Below are 13666 nucleotides of genomic sequence, written 5' to 3'. Positions count from 1 at the left end.
GCCTGTGCTGGGCTCGGATTTGCTTGGGCGAGGCTCTGCTGCAAATCGATGCCAGCTGCCACTTGTGCCCCAAGCTTGGACCACTTAGCAGGACATACAGTGCACTGTGAGGCCAGCGGCTGCTTGTTTGGGCTTTATGACCTTTCAGAGGTTTTAGGAAAGCCCACAGCACAGGCAGAGGCCAGCTGTGTGTGAGGAAGAGCTGGTGAAGGAGGTTCTGGCCTGTGTGAGTTGCATGGAGCCCAGTCTCATGGAATCACCAGGTGAGGCAAGTGGTGTTACCAGGTTGATGGAGACTCAGACTTGGCACTGCCTGTGCCTGCAGGCAGGGTGGGGAGAGAGCTTAACAAAGAAACCATGGCCTCCACCAGCACTTCTGTCCCAGACAGAGCCGTCCGTCCTGCCCTCACTCTGAAGCCAGACAATTCAGTTTCTCCCTGTTTGTCCGTTATGCTCTTTTCAATCTACTGTCCCCTTGGTGCTGCTTAGAGCAGGGGTTGGGAGCCAGTGAGACTGTGCTCTGGCCCTTTAAGAGGACACCTGAGTCTCTAGCAGTCTCCACCTCATCCATACAGAATCTCCATTGATTTTCACAGCAGGATGTTGTGGGGACTCCTCTTCTTGGCACTGGTGCTCCCGGATGGGAAACCTATTGTGGGGCTGGGACCCATCACTCAACAGGAAAGACCTCCGAAGCAGATTCCCCAGCACCACATGTGGCTGTGGGACCAGCCTGATTATGTCCCTGCCCCTCCTACCAGTCTCCATATGGCTTCTTCTGCATTTCCTTAGTTACAGGACTTCTGTTCAGGAAGTCTTCAGGATCTTTCAAGGGTGGTTGTTCCATAATATAGGTGTAATTTTGATGTTATGGGAGGAGGCAAGCACAATGTATACCTTGCCATCTTGAACACAAATCTCCTTACCTACTATTCTCTGACAGGTTTGTCAGTTTCTGAGAGTGATGTGTTACACAATAACTGAGTACCTATGGCATTTCTATATTCCCTAACTTTAGGTACTTTTCATTGAACCTTTCTCCTCTTTGTTTCATCTAACTAACCATCTTGAATTTTGGTAGAATGTGTATTTAATATCTTTTTTTCAAATGAATACTAATTTTTATATACTTTGTTTTTATCCTTCTCATGACCACTGTTATGATTTTCTGGGTTCACATTTCTAATTCCTGATGCACATTTTTTATTGGTTCTCTCAATAAAGGCCTAAGGGAGGTCAATTTTGAGACTCTATATGTTAGAAAATGTCTTTATCTCTTTCTTTGATGGGTAGCTTGGGTAGGTGTTTAGTTTCTTAGCAATTATTTTTCCTTCCTTACTATTTAATATTTCTTAGCCTCCATATATTTATGGGAACAACATGGAATTAAAGCCCCAAGGATGGTAGTATAACTGAGACAATGCATTCTGAACATGTCAATCATGTTGCTTGGCAGATATGAAGTTGTCAATAATGGTAGCTCTTATTATCATTATTATAATCTATAGAAGTACATTCTCAGAGGATGACTGCTATAAGACTGAGGAGCAGAAGTTCACACCAAAACATACATACATACATACATACATACATATATAAATAAATGGAATGGTTGGCATCAGTTGGGAATTAATTTTTAGCCCTTTGGTATCTTCAGCTGCGGTCATCTGCAAAAGGTGTAGAGATCATACAATCTGTTTCTACAAATGCAGAACAGGATGGCACAGCTGGCCCCATACCTGCAATGCTTTGATCTGCTTATTGGGGGTGGGGGGCACCTGCTATATCTGTCTTGTTGAATTCTGTGCATAGAAATATGAAAAAAGACTCATTCTCTCATATTTCCCCCGAGTTTTATTCACCTGTACATCCAAAGTAGACAGCATCTTTCTACTACTAGAGTGTTACTCTAAATTCAGTCTTCCTAGAAATCTAGTCATCTCAGGTTCCAAGTCCCAGGGCTGAATGCAGAGTTATGTCTAAGCCATTCCTTCCATCCTGGCTTATTTTCCATCTTGGAGAACCATGAGGAAAGGGGTTCCAGAGAGGCAGGTTGATCTGGAAGTCCTGGTGAGTCTGAACTTCAGAGAATGAAGTGGAGCAAAGGGCACTTGAGATGCCTGGGCGTCAGGGGTGGGAAAATGGAGGCACAGAGGTAAGTGTGGTTGCTGACACAGGTCAGGGGAGGTGTGCTGCAAAGTTTCCTAAGAAGGGAAACCTCGCGCTGAAGAGCATGCAGTGTTATACTGCGGCAATTTCTGCTCCAGTTTAGCCAACTGTGGAGTTCCTGAGAGATAAAGGGACATGAATCCACAAGACAAGCCGGAGCTAGCAGTTGCCTTCAGGACTTAATGAAGGGGAAGAATTTTATCTAGTTTCCTGTGAACCAGACAGGGGCCATGTTAAGACGGCCCAGAGAAGGTGACAGATCAGTGTGGTTGATTTCTGGTCCAGCCAAGCTCCTTTGGGCCTTGGATGGGAACAGGGGCCTCAAGCAGATCTAGTCATTGCAGCTTCCTCAGGTCTAGGTGTGGCAGGTACTGGGTATCATTGCTGAACCTCAAAATCTCCCTCCTTCTTCCGCAGGCACACGGTGACCTGTGAAGGTGAGGACGGGGACTCAGAATGGACTGTCTGGCTGTCCAAGTATGAGAGAATGCTAGGGAACAAGATGTCCAATTCCACAGAGAGCAGACATGTTCCTCTGCTTTAAACTTTAAAAAAAATTGATTTCAGAGAGAGGGAGATAGATAGAGTGATAGAAGCATCAATGATGAGAGAGAATCATTGATCTGCTGCCTCATGCACAACCCCTACTGGGAACTGAGCCTACAACTGAGGCATGTGCCCTCACAGGATTCAAACCATGACCTCCTGGTTCCTAGGTCGAAACTCAACCATTAAGCCACACCAGCCAGGCTTCCTCTCCTTTTTAAATGTAGTTTTCTCCATCAGTCTTTTTCCCCTTTCCCTTTCTCCTCTTTTAACTCTTTCTGTCTTTCTCTCCCCCTTTTCACTCTCATTTGTTCTACCTTTTCCCTCTAGTATCCATTTATAATCCTCCTCCTTCCCTTTCTCCTTCTCCCGACACTGTAGCTTAATTGTTATAATTGATATACAATAAGCTGCGTACATTTAATGTGAATGATTTGATAATTTAAATTATAACTTATTGAACTGTTACCACATTCAAGGTAAGGAATGCCCATCACCCCAAAGTGTCCTCAGGCTCCTGTGTAATTCCTCCTCACCTGCCATTTGCAGACACATTCTTATTCCCAGGCGACTGGAGACCTGATTTCTGTCCCTATAGAATAGCTAGTATTTTGTAAAGGTTGTTTATACATGGGATCATACAGTCTGTTCTTTACCTAACTTCTCTCTCTCGGCATCGTTTGAGATTTACATGCCATTGCGTGTATTATTAATTCTGTCCTTTTTATTGCTGAGGAAGATCACATGGTGGGCTGTGTCACGGTTTGCTTATCCTTCACCTGTTGGTGGACATCTTGGTTGTTTTCCATTTGGGGACCAGAACATACAAATCTCTCATGGGCATCTGTGTACAAGTCTCTTTGCCTAGATGTATGGTTTACTTCCCTTGGATAAATTGCTAAGAGTGGAATGGCTGTAGGTGTATGTAACTTACAGAAGCAGCAGCACTAAGCTACTTTTTATAAGCACTACATGGGCACAAGCCATTCTCACATGTAGTGGTAACTCTACCACCATGATAAACTCAAGACTTTCAGTTACATTTTCCCAAGGACTGCTGTTGTTAAGAAAAGAAATAGGCAAGCCACACACAGACTGGGAAAATATTTGCATAATATGTGTCTATCAGAGGACTTGTATTTCTAATATAGTCATACAGCAAGTAACACAAGGGTATGACCTGAGAAAGGTGCCCTTGGGGGATTGCTCATACAGCATGTTACATTATAAAAAACACACACAATTAAATCAAGCACAAGCAAAATGATGAAATCAAGAGATGTAGTTAACATGGATGTATGAGGCTGCTGCGGGTGTGACAAACCATACTGCTTTACTGCCAACATTTTTATAAGTAGAAAAGTTCACTCTAAAATAGTAATAAAGCCCTGGCTGGTTTGGCTCAGTGGATAGAGCGTCAGCCTGCAAACTGAAGGGTCCCAGGTTGCATTCCAGTCAAGGGCATGTACCTTGGTTGCGGGCACATCCCTAGTAGGGGGTGTGCAGGAGGCAGCTGATCGATGTTTCTCACTCATCGATGTTTCTAACTCTCTATCCCTCTTTCTTCCTCTCTGTAAAAAAATCAATAAAATATATTAAAAAATAAAAATAAAATAGTAATAAAAAGTATGGTATAGTAAATACCTGACCAGTAACACAGTCCTTTATTATCATTATCAAGTATTATGGCCTGTACACAATTTATACTTTGATGCAATTGGAAACGCAGGAGGTGTGTTTGCCTCAAACGCTTGAGTAATGTGCTTTGCCAGAACCTTATTAAGGCTATGATGTTACTAGGTGTTAGGAATTTTTCAGCTCTATTATAATCTTACTAGAGGCCCAATGCACAAAAAATTGTGCACTCGGGGGGGGGGGGGGGGGGGGGAGGAAGGGGGTCCCCCCCAGCCCGGCCTGTGCTCTCTCATAGTCTGGGACCCCTCGGGAGATAATGACCTGCTGGCTTAGGCCTGGTCCCGGGTGGCAGATGTCATGCCCAATCCCTAGGTGCAGCCCCTGGTCAGGCTCAGAGCAGGGACAATTGGGGAGATGGGGCGCTGCCCTCTGTCATGCTCAGAGCAGGGCTGATCGGGAGGTTTCGATGCCACCCTCAGTCATGCTCAGGGTAGGGCCGATTGGGGGGTTGGGGCACGGCCCCCTGTCACACTCAAGGCAGGGTCGATGGGGAGGTTGTGGCATCACCCCCTGTCACACACAGAGCAGGGCGGATCAGGGGGTTGGGGCGCTGCACCCTGTCACTCACAGAGCAGGGCCGATCAGGGGGTTGGGGTGCTGCCCCCCATCACACACAGAGCAGGGCCGATCAGGGGGTTGGTGTGCCGCACCCTGTCAAACACAGAGCCGCAGGGCGATCAGGGGGTTGGGGATCTCCCCCCTGTCACACACAGAGCCACAGGGCAATCAGGGGATTGGGGAGCTCCCCCCTATCAGGCACAGAGCAGGGCTGATCAGGGGGTTTGGGCGCTGCCCCCTGTCACACTGATCCTGGTGCCAGGAGCCTCGCTGCTCTGCTGATCCCGGTTCTGGAAGGCATATTACCCTTTACTATATAGGATAGAGGCCTGGTGCATGGGTAGGGGCTGGCTGGTTTGCCCTGAAGGGTGTCCTGGATCAGGGTGGGGGTCCCCACTGGGGTGCCTGGCCTCTCTGGTTGAGGGGCTGAGGGCTGTTTTCCGGAAGCGGGTGACTGAACCTCCCAACCGCTCCTTTCTTTCTTTCTTTTTTTTTTTTTATTCTGGGCCAGCTTTAGCTCTGAGGCCTCGCTGCTGAAAACATCGATACAATGTTGTGGTCCGGCTGGCTGAAGCCAGGCTGAATGAAAGCCGGTTTCTGGGGTTTTGTTTAGCATCTTATTTGCAACATAGTACATAGTTGCTTAGAGTTGCAGCTGAGAGGCCGGCAGTGGCAGGCAGGGAACGTTGGAGTTCCCTGTCACTGGAGCAAGCAAGCCTCCATGTTCGCTTCAGTGCACTGCGGCCGGCCGCCATCTTGGCTGACAGTTAATTTGCATAAGCATATGCTGATTAGCCAATGGGAAGGGTAGTGGTCGTATGCTAATTACCATGTTTCTCTTTTATTAGTGTAGATGAGGTCTTTGGCAAAACAACTTCAATTGCAACATAGTCTAGTAGTTTGAAGAACTATGCAGGGACCACTGATCTTCAAACCCCAAAATATACATAAGCCAACCTGTGTTATAATAAAAAAATCATATTTTTCTTGGCCGTTGGCTCATAACCACAGGTGGACCACTGATGGCCAGAATGCCACCCAGGGGGCTGCCACTCAGTACTGAGGCTGAGGCCCACATGCTTAACAGTCAAGGTTCACACACAAAATTACAGCTAGACAAACAGGAAGGAGCAGGCACCTCTGTAGCAGTATGGCTCCTATGCAAGTTTCTTCAAGTAATACTACTTCAAATCAAGAACACGATTAGTAAGACACCCCACAAGAGGTGGGCAAGAAGAAAAGCAAACAATACACCAAAATTCAAATACCAAAACCAAAAGGTGCTCCCACCAAACCCCACACCTGGGAACTGGGGTTTTTCTTAGTCCCTGAGCCGTGCCTGTCACCAGGCAGTGCCTACTGATCCCCAGGGAATCGTAAGGATTCAAAGAACCCCAAATGGCGAGCAGTGGCTCCTGGTTGTGCACACCAGACGTTACCCAGCTCCGGAGTCCGGGAGACCCCCGTTTCCGTTCACCAGCGAAGCGTTTCAGGTGCCAGATGCCCTGAGAGGGAGAGCAAGACGTCCATGAGTTGAAGAGCTCTTGGCAGCTGCTAGGAAGTTCCTGCCACCCCTGCCATGGAGTCAGCCTGCCACAGCCCTCTGGGACCCAGGCTGGGCCCACCGTGACTTACCAAGGTCCTGGCCCGATCCCCATATCACCTACTTTACCAGTTTTAACCATAACACAAGTTCAGGAGCCTGGGGCCGCAAAAGCCAAACTCACGAGACAGATGTTGGTAAAAAAGGAACGTGGTATATTCAAGTGCAGACAAATAAGAAGATGGGGAGGCTCTTGTCACAAAGTCTGTCTCAGCATCTCAGTGCAGGCTGGGCTTTTCATGAGGAAGGAGAGGGAAAGCAAACAAAGATATCAAGGGGAGGGGACGGAAAAGTTCTCTGCATGAGTCCTGCACAGTCCATCCAGCACATCTGGAAACTGGTCAAGCGATGGTCTTGCGTGTGTCCTCCTGGTCTCGGTCCTCCTGGTCTTGGTCCTCCTGGTCTCGGTCCTCCTGGTTCTGCGGTTGAAGGCCAGCAAAACTCCTGGAACTGGGATGATTGAAGGTCGGCACCTGTATCTTCTGAAGTTAATTCCTAGGATTTTTTTTCATCCTCACCCACAGGTATGTTTTCCATTGATTTTTATAGAGAGCGCAATGGAAGGAAGGAGCGGGAGAGAAAAATAATCAAGATTAGAGGGACACATATATTGCCTCCTGCACGCACCCCAACCGGGGCAGGGTTCAAATCTGCAACCCTGTCACGTGCCTTGACCGGGAAATGAATCCGTGACACTTTGGTTCAAGTGTGGACGCTCTAACCACTGACCAGCACCAGCCAGGGCAGTTCCTAGGAATCTTACACAAGCATGCTGTTAGTCTACAAGCTACGTATTAGGCGGAGTCAGCATTTATAGAAACAATGCCAAAAGGATGGCGATACATGTGGGAAATTCAGTAGTGGTGGAGGTGAGACATGAAGGAAATGGAATAAGAGGGCTAGACCCACCTATTGGGCAAAGACGAGGAACATTTAGAAAGTAACACTGAATCGAGATCCTTGGTGAAAAGGGAAACTTGCATGAAGAAAGGTCTCAGATCAGTGCCAGCCTGGATGCTCCAGGTGTGCCCAGCGGACACCTGAGGGCCTGTAGTCCTGGGCAGCTTCTGCTCTAAATGAGCGACAACTCCCCACCCTTCCCTTAGAAAACGCTCTTAAAGCCAATGATGTGACAAGTGACAAAAAGAGCTTAGAAAGTCTTGGTTATGTCCTATACAGTCAGACACAGTGTTGTTTTTGAAAGATAATTCCTACCATTACCCTGTTTAGGGGTCATATAATTGAGGGAACCTCATCTAAGAGATGTAGATAGATATCAGAACCTGCCAATGAATTGCCCCTGGGCTGAATTATGTATTTGAAGAAACTGTACTTTGGAATTAATGAAAATAAAATTTCGGAAAAGATACAGAAAGGAAGTGTCACTTTCTGCTTGTTATAAAGCACAGGGATTACTTTTAAAGGTGAATTTGATAATAACTGTGTGGAGGGTGCCTTCCGATGACACCTAAGAAGGTGATGATGACAGTCCAGAGTAACCTCCTACTTCCTAGCTTTCTTTTTTTTTGCCAAATTCAACACACATGAAAGATAAGATATTTAAAACATTTCTACACATACAGAATTTCATAAAGTGAGAATCATGTTGTCAAATAGGAAGAGATTTGTGTTTACTTTAAAAGGTAAAAACTGAAAACATTGATGCTCTAGGAGGTGTTAATGGCTAATGTCTGTGCACGGCCTCAGAACAGATGGCGACACACCAATTGTGCTAATAACATGGTCTGAGAGTCCTGTTTAGGAAACTTTTTGAACTCAAAATGCAGCTGAGGCCACGCTCCCCACTCCAAAAGCTTCAAGAGCAGAACTGCTCCCGCTCCCAACAGTAGGACTCTGGATAGAATGCAGCAAGTTTGTTTTCTGAAAAGAAACACCTGGGGGTCATCACAGAAGATGGAACTCAAAACTACAGTTATACCCGTATGAAATGATGTCCAAGAATTCCCGCGTGCACTGATGCGGACTGAGGTCCGAATGACCATGGGCTGGAACTCTAGTGTCCATACCAGGATGGAGGCCACAATGAGGGCTCACACCAGGCAAGTGGCCGGACCTCAGACCGCTGGTTAAGAGCAGCATCCTGGGAGAGCTGGCCCCGCTGTGACAAGAGCACTAGACAGTCCACATCCAGGGTCTAAAAGAGTTTGTGCCTTAGGAGCTGTGTGCATAAGAAGGGGTCTCCTCTGAGAAATTAAAACCCGACGCCAACGTGTAAGATCTGAACTAGTACTGGTCATGTGGTTTGAAATTCTGAAGGCCAGATATTAGTATAAAAATGTGAACTGAATGGGATGGAAATCCCAAGAGCTGTGACAGAAGCAGATGCACAGTCTCTCTAGGGGACACTTTTATGAGTCAAGGCACATGGAATATCTAAAACACCAATGCACCTTGCTAAAGCTGTGCTCACAATTAAATCTATAGACTGCATGAGGGAATGATCCACCGTGCGGGAGATTCAGGACACAATATATTGGAGATTGGCACCCCAAGAACTTGAGATGATAGAGAATAAAATAATCAAGGGATGACAAATAAGAAAACACAAGAAGATAAAGATGAAATGAACCAGTTGCTTAGTAAAGGAAAGAGGAGTTAGAATGTGATATAGACATATTCCCACAACTCGCTAACTTATAATGGATTCAAATAGAAACCAAAAATTGCAGTTAAGTTTTTTGATTGTTATACTTTGGAATAAATTACCTATAGGAGTTATGGGAACTGAATCATCTGACTCTCCTAAGAGTATATTTAAAACCACCTGATGGATTTAGTTTAGAGCATAAATGCATACACTTTTTGTAGATTTTGGAGCTGCGGTATGAATACATTTTCCATAGAAATGTTTTGCTAGTTTTTACCTTTCTTCTCATTCTCAAAATAACACCTCTTTATTTTTTGAGACAAATTCTGAAATGTGAAAATGAAGAAAAAATAAGCATAGTCTCACTACCCTGAACGATGATTAATATTTTACTACATACCCTTCCATTCCTTGCTGTACAGCGTCTTCTTCTGGAGGTGAAATTACAGTAAAATACAATGTAGTATACCCTTTATTTTATAAATTTACATTTTGGCATAATTATTTCCCGATACTATGAAAACTTATCAATAAAATTTAAGTGAATACATAATATTCCTCATGGATATACCATTTATTTCATTTTGCATGTTTAGATTGCTTCAATTTTTATTATTAAAGCTATGTAGGAAATATTGTTGCATAAATTTTTATAGGGTTGATTATGTCCTTAGGCTCTATCTAGGGATTTATTTTTTATTTTTTATTAAATTTATTGGGGTGATATTGGTAAATAGGATCACGCAGACTTCAAGTGAACATCTCTATGATACATGATCTGTACATTGCATATGTGCCTACCACCTAAAGTCAAATCATCTTTTGCCACCATGTATTTGGTTCCCTTTACCCTTTACTATCCCAACTCTGTTCCCTCTGGTAACCACCATACCGTTGTCTGTATCTGCTTACCTGTATGAAACTTCAGAAAAGGAAATGAACAGTTAAAACAAAAAACAACAATTTCTTTTGCAATTGCAATCAAAAGAATAAAATACCTAAGAATAAACTGAACAAAGGATGTGAAAGACTCATATACCAACAGTATTATTAAAGGAGATTGAAAAAGGTACAATAAATGGAAAGATAATTCATATTCATGAATTGGAAGAATCGACACAGTTAAAATGGCCATATTACCCATAGGAATATGCAGATTTAATGCAATTCCCATTAAAATCCCAATGTCATTTTTTAAAGAAATCGAACAAAGCGTCATCAGATTTGTATGGAACCACCCATGACCTTGAATAGCCAAAGTAATCCTGAAAAAAAAGAATGAAGCCAGAGGATTCATGCTATGTGACTTCAAATTATATTACAGAGCTATGATCATCAAAACAGCATGATATTGGCAGAAAAACTGTCACAGAGATCAACGGAACAGAATTCAGAGCCCAGAAATAAAACCAGGTGTATATGGGCAAATTTTGGCAAAGGAGCCAACAATGGAGGAAAGAAATCTTTTCAATAAACTGTGTTGGAAGACTTAGAGAGCCACATGCAAAAGAAAGAAAGTAGATTGCAGTTTGTTCTCATGCACAAAAATTTATTCAAAGTGGATCAAAGACCTAAATATAAGACCTGAAACAATAAATTATAAAGAAGAAAACATAGGCAACACATTTATGGAGCTTGGTTGTAGAGAACATTTAATGAATTTGACCCCAAAGGAAAGGGAAGTGAAGGCAAAAACCAGTGAGTGGGGCCGCATCAAACACAAAAGTTTCTGCACAGCAAAAGAAAACAACAACCAAACAAAGAGGCAACCGACCAAATGGGAGATGATATTTGCAAACACAGCTCCCACAAGGGGTTAATACCAAAATACATAAAGAAATCATAAACTCAACACCAAGCAAACAATCCAATTTAAAAATGGGTAGAGGACCTAAACAGACACCTCTCCCAAGAAGACATACAAATGGTCAACAGATATAAGAAAAGAAGTTCCACCTCATTAGCTGTTAGGGAAATGCAAATAAAAACGATAATGAGATCGCACCTCACACCTGTTAGGATGGCTATGCTCAACAAGACAAGTAGTAAGTGGTGCAGAGGTTGTGTAGAGAAAGGAACTCTCACTCACTGGTACAGCCACTATTGAAAACACTATGGTGGTTCCTCACAAAATTAAGAATAGTTACCACATGATCCAGGAATCCCTCTTCTGGGTACCTACCTGGTAACCTGGTAAAGGGATGGAAAAAGATATCCCATGCAAATGGAAATAAAAATAGAGCATTTTATCCAAAAGCAGAAGAATAACAATCTTTTCAAGTGCACATGCAACATTTTCTAGAATACACAACATGTTAAGACACAAAACAAGTCTTAATAAATTTAAGAAGGTTAAGATTATATCAAGCATCTTCTCTGACCATAATTATATGAAACAAGAAATCTGCCCCAAGAAAAAAATGTAGAAAACACACAAAGTCATGGAAGTTAAATGACATGTTAGTAAACACTGAATGGGTTAACAATGAGATCAAGGAAGAAATCCAAAGTTACCTTGAAACAAATGGAAATGAGCACACAACAAGCCATAATCTACAGGACACAGAGAAAGCAGGCCTCCCTCAGAAACCAAGAAACATCTCAAATAAACTTAACCAAGCAGGTAAGAGACCTGTATCGGAAAACTATAGGGCACTGCAGAAAGCGACGGAGGAAGATGCAAATAAGTGGAAGAATACCATATACCATTTCATGGGTTGGAATAATTAATGTCATTAAAATGTCCACAGTACCCAAAGGAATCTATAAATTCAATGCCATTCCTATTAAAATATCAATGGCATATTTTGCAGATCTAGAACAGACATTCCAAAATTATATTTGGAACAAAAAAAGATCCAAATAGCCTTAACAACCTTTCGGAAGAAGAACAAATTGGAGGGATGATAATACCAGATATCAAACCATACTACAAAGCCACTATAATCAAAACAACCTGACATTGGCACAAGAACAGGCATAGAGATCAATTGAACTGAAACGGGTGCCCACGTCTTTAAGGGCAATTAATATTTATCAAAGGAGGCTAAAGCACACAATGGAGTAAAAAGAGTGTCTTAACAATTAGTGTTAGGAATATTGTAAAGGCACAGGCAAAAAAAAAATGAAACTAGACCACTAGACCACTAACTTACACCATACACAAGAATAAACTCAAAATGGATAAAAGACTTAAATGTAAGTTACAAAACCATAAAAATCCTGTTACATAGGCAGTAACACATTTTTCCTATGTGTCTCCTAGAACCAGGGAAACCTAGGGAAAAATAAATAAATGGGACTACATCAAACTAAAGAACTTCTGCACAGCAAAAGAGACCATCAACAAAAGGGAAAGGGAACCCACTGTATGGGAGAACATATTTGCCAATAATATGTCTGATACGGGGTTAATTTCCAAAACATATAAAGAACTCATGCAACTTAACACCAGGAAGACAAACAATTCAAATTAAAAATGGGAAAAGACCTGTAGAGACACTTCTCCAAAAAGGACATACAGATGGCTGATAGATTTATGAGAAAATACTATAACGTCACTAGTTATCAGAGAGATGCAAATTGAAACCACAATGAGGTATCACATCACACCTGCCAGAATGGCTATCATCAATAAATCAATAAACAAGTGTTGGCGAGGATGTGGATAAGAGGGAACCCTTATGCACTGTTGGAGGAAATGCAGACTGATGCAGTCACTTTGGAAAACATTATGGAGTTTTATTAAAAAAACTAGAGCCTGGTGCACGAATTCGTGCACTGGTGGGGTCCCTAGGCCTGGCTGGTGATCAGGGCCTATCAGAGCTGGACCGATCGGGGACTGATGGCCAAGGGCAGGGATGGGGCATGGGAGGTTAGCTGCTGCCATAAGGAGGGAGCCGGCCCTCAGACTGCCTGGGAAAGAGCCGTGTCCCCTACCACCTGCCCTGGTTCCCTGTCCCAACCTGGGAACGAAGGCCCTGGCGGGGTTGGGAGAGGAGGTGATGGTCGCTGGCTGGGCAACAGCCCAGGTGCCCCTCAGTAGATGAGGGGATAAAAGTGTTTTGGTACATTTACACAATGGGACACTACATGCCATGAAAAGAAGGATGTCTTACCTTTTGTGACAGCATGAGTGGACCTGGAGATTAGTACGCTAGGTGAAATGAGCCAGTTAGAGGAAGACGAACACCACATGATCTCACTTACATGTGGAATCTAATGAACAAAATGAACTGATGAATAGAAACAGAGGCATGGGTACGTGGAACAGACTGACAGCTGGCAGAGGGATTGGGGGAGGCGGGACTGGGTGAAAGAAGATGAAGGTATTAACCTAAGAACATATATGCATAACCCATTGACACAGACAACAGTGTGGAGATGGCCAGAAGGAATGGGGCTGGGGGCTCAGTGAAGGTGGGCAAAGAGGGGAGAATGGGGACAGCTGTGAAAGTGTCAACAATGAAATTAAAGTAAAAAAGAGC

The sequence above is a fragment of the Myotis yumanensis genome, unplaced genomic scaffold (assembly GCF_028538775.1).
Source record: "Myotis yumanensis isolate MYYU_CA2020_CCGP unplaced genomic scaffold, mMyoYum1.0.hap1 SCAF_5, whole genome shotgun sequence".
NCBI classification, from domain to species: domain Eukaryota; kingdom Metazoa; phylum Chordata; class Mammalia; order Chiroptera; family Vespertilionidae; genus Myotis; species Myotis yumanensis.
The sequence above is the reverse complement of the archived record's forward strand: the minus strand, read 5'-3'. Positions refer to the sequence as shown.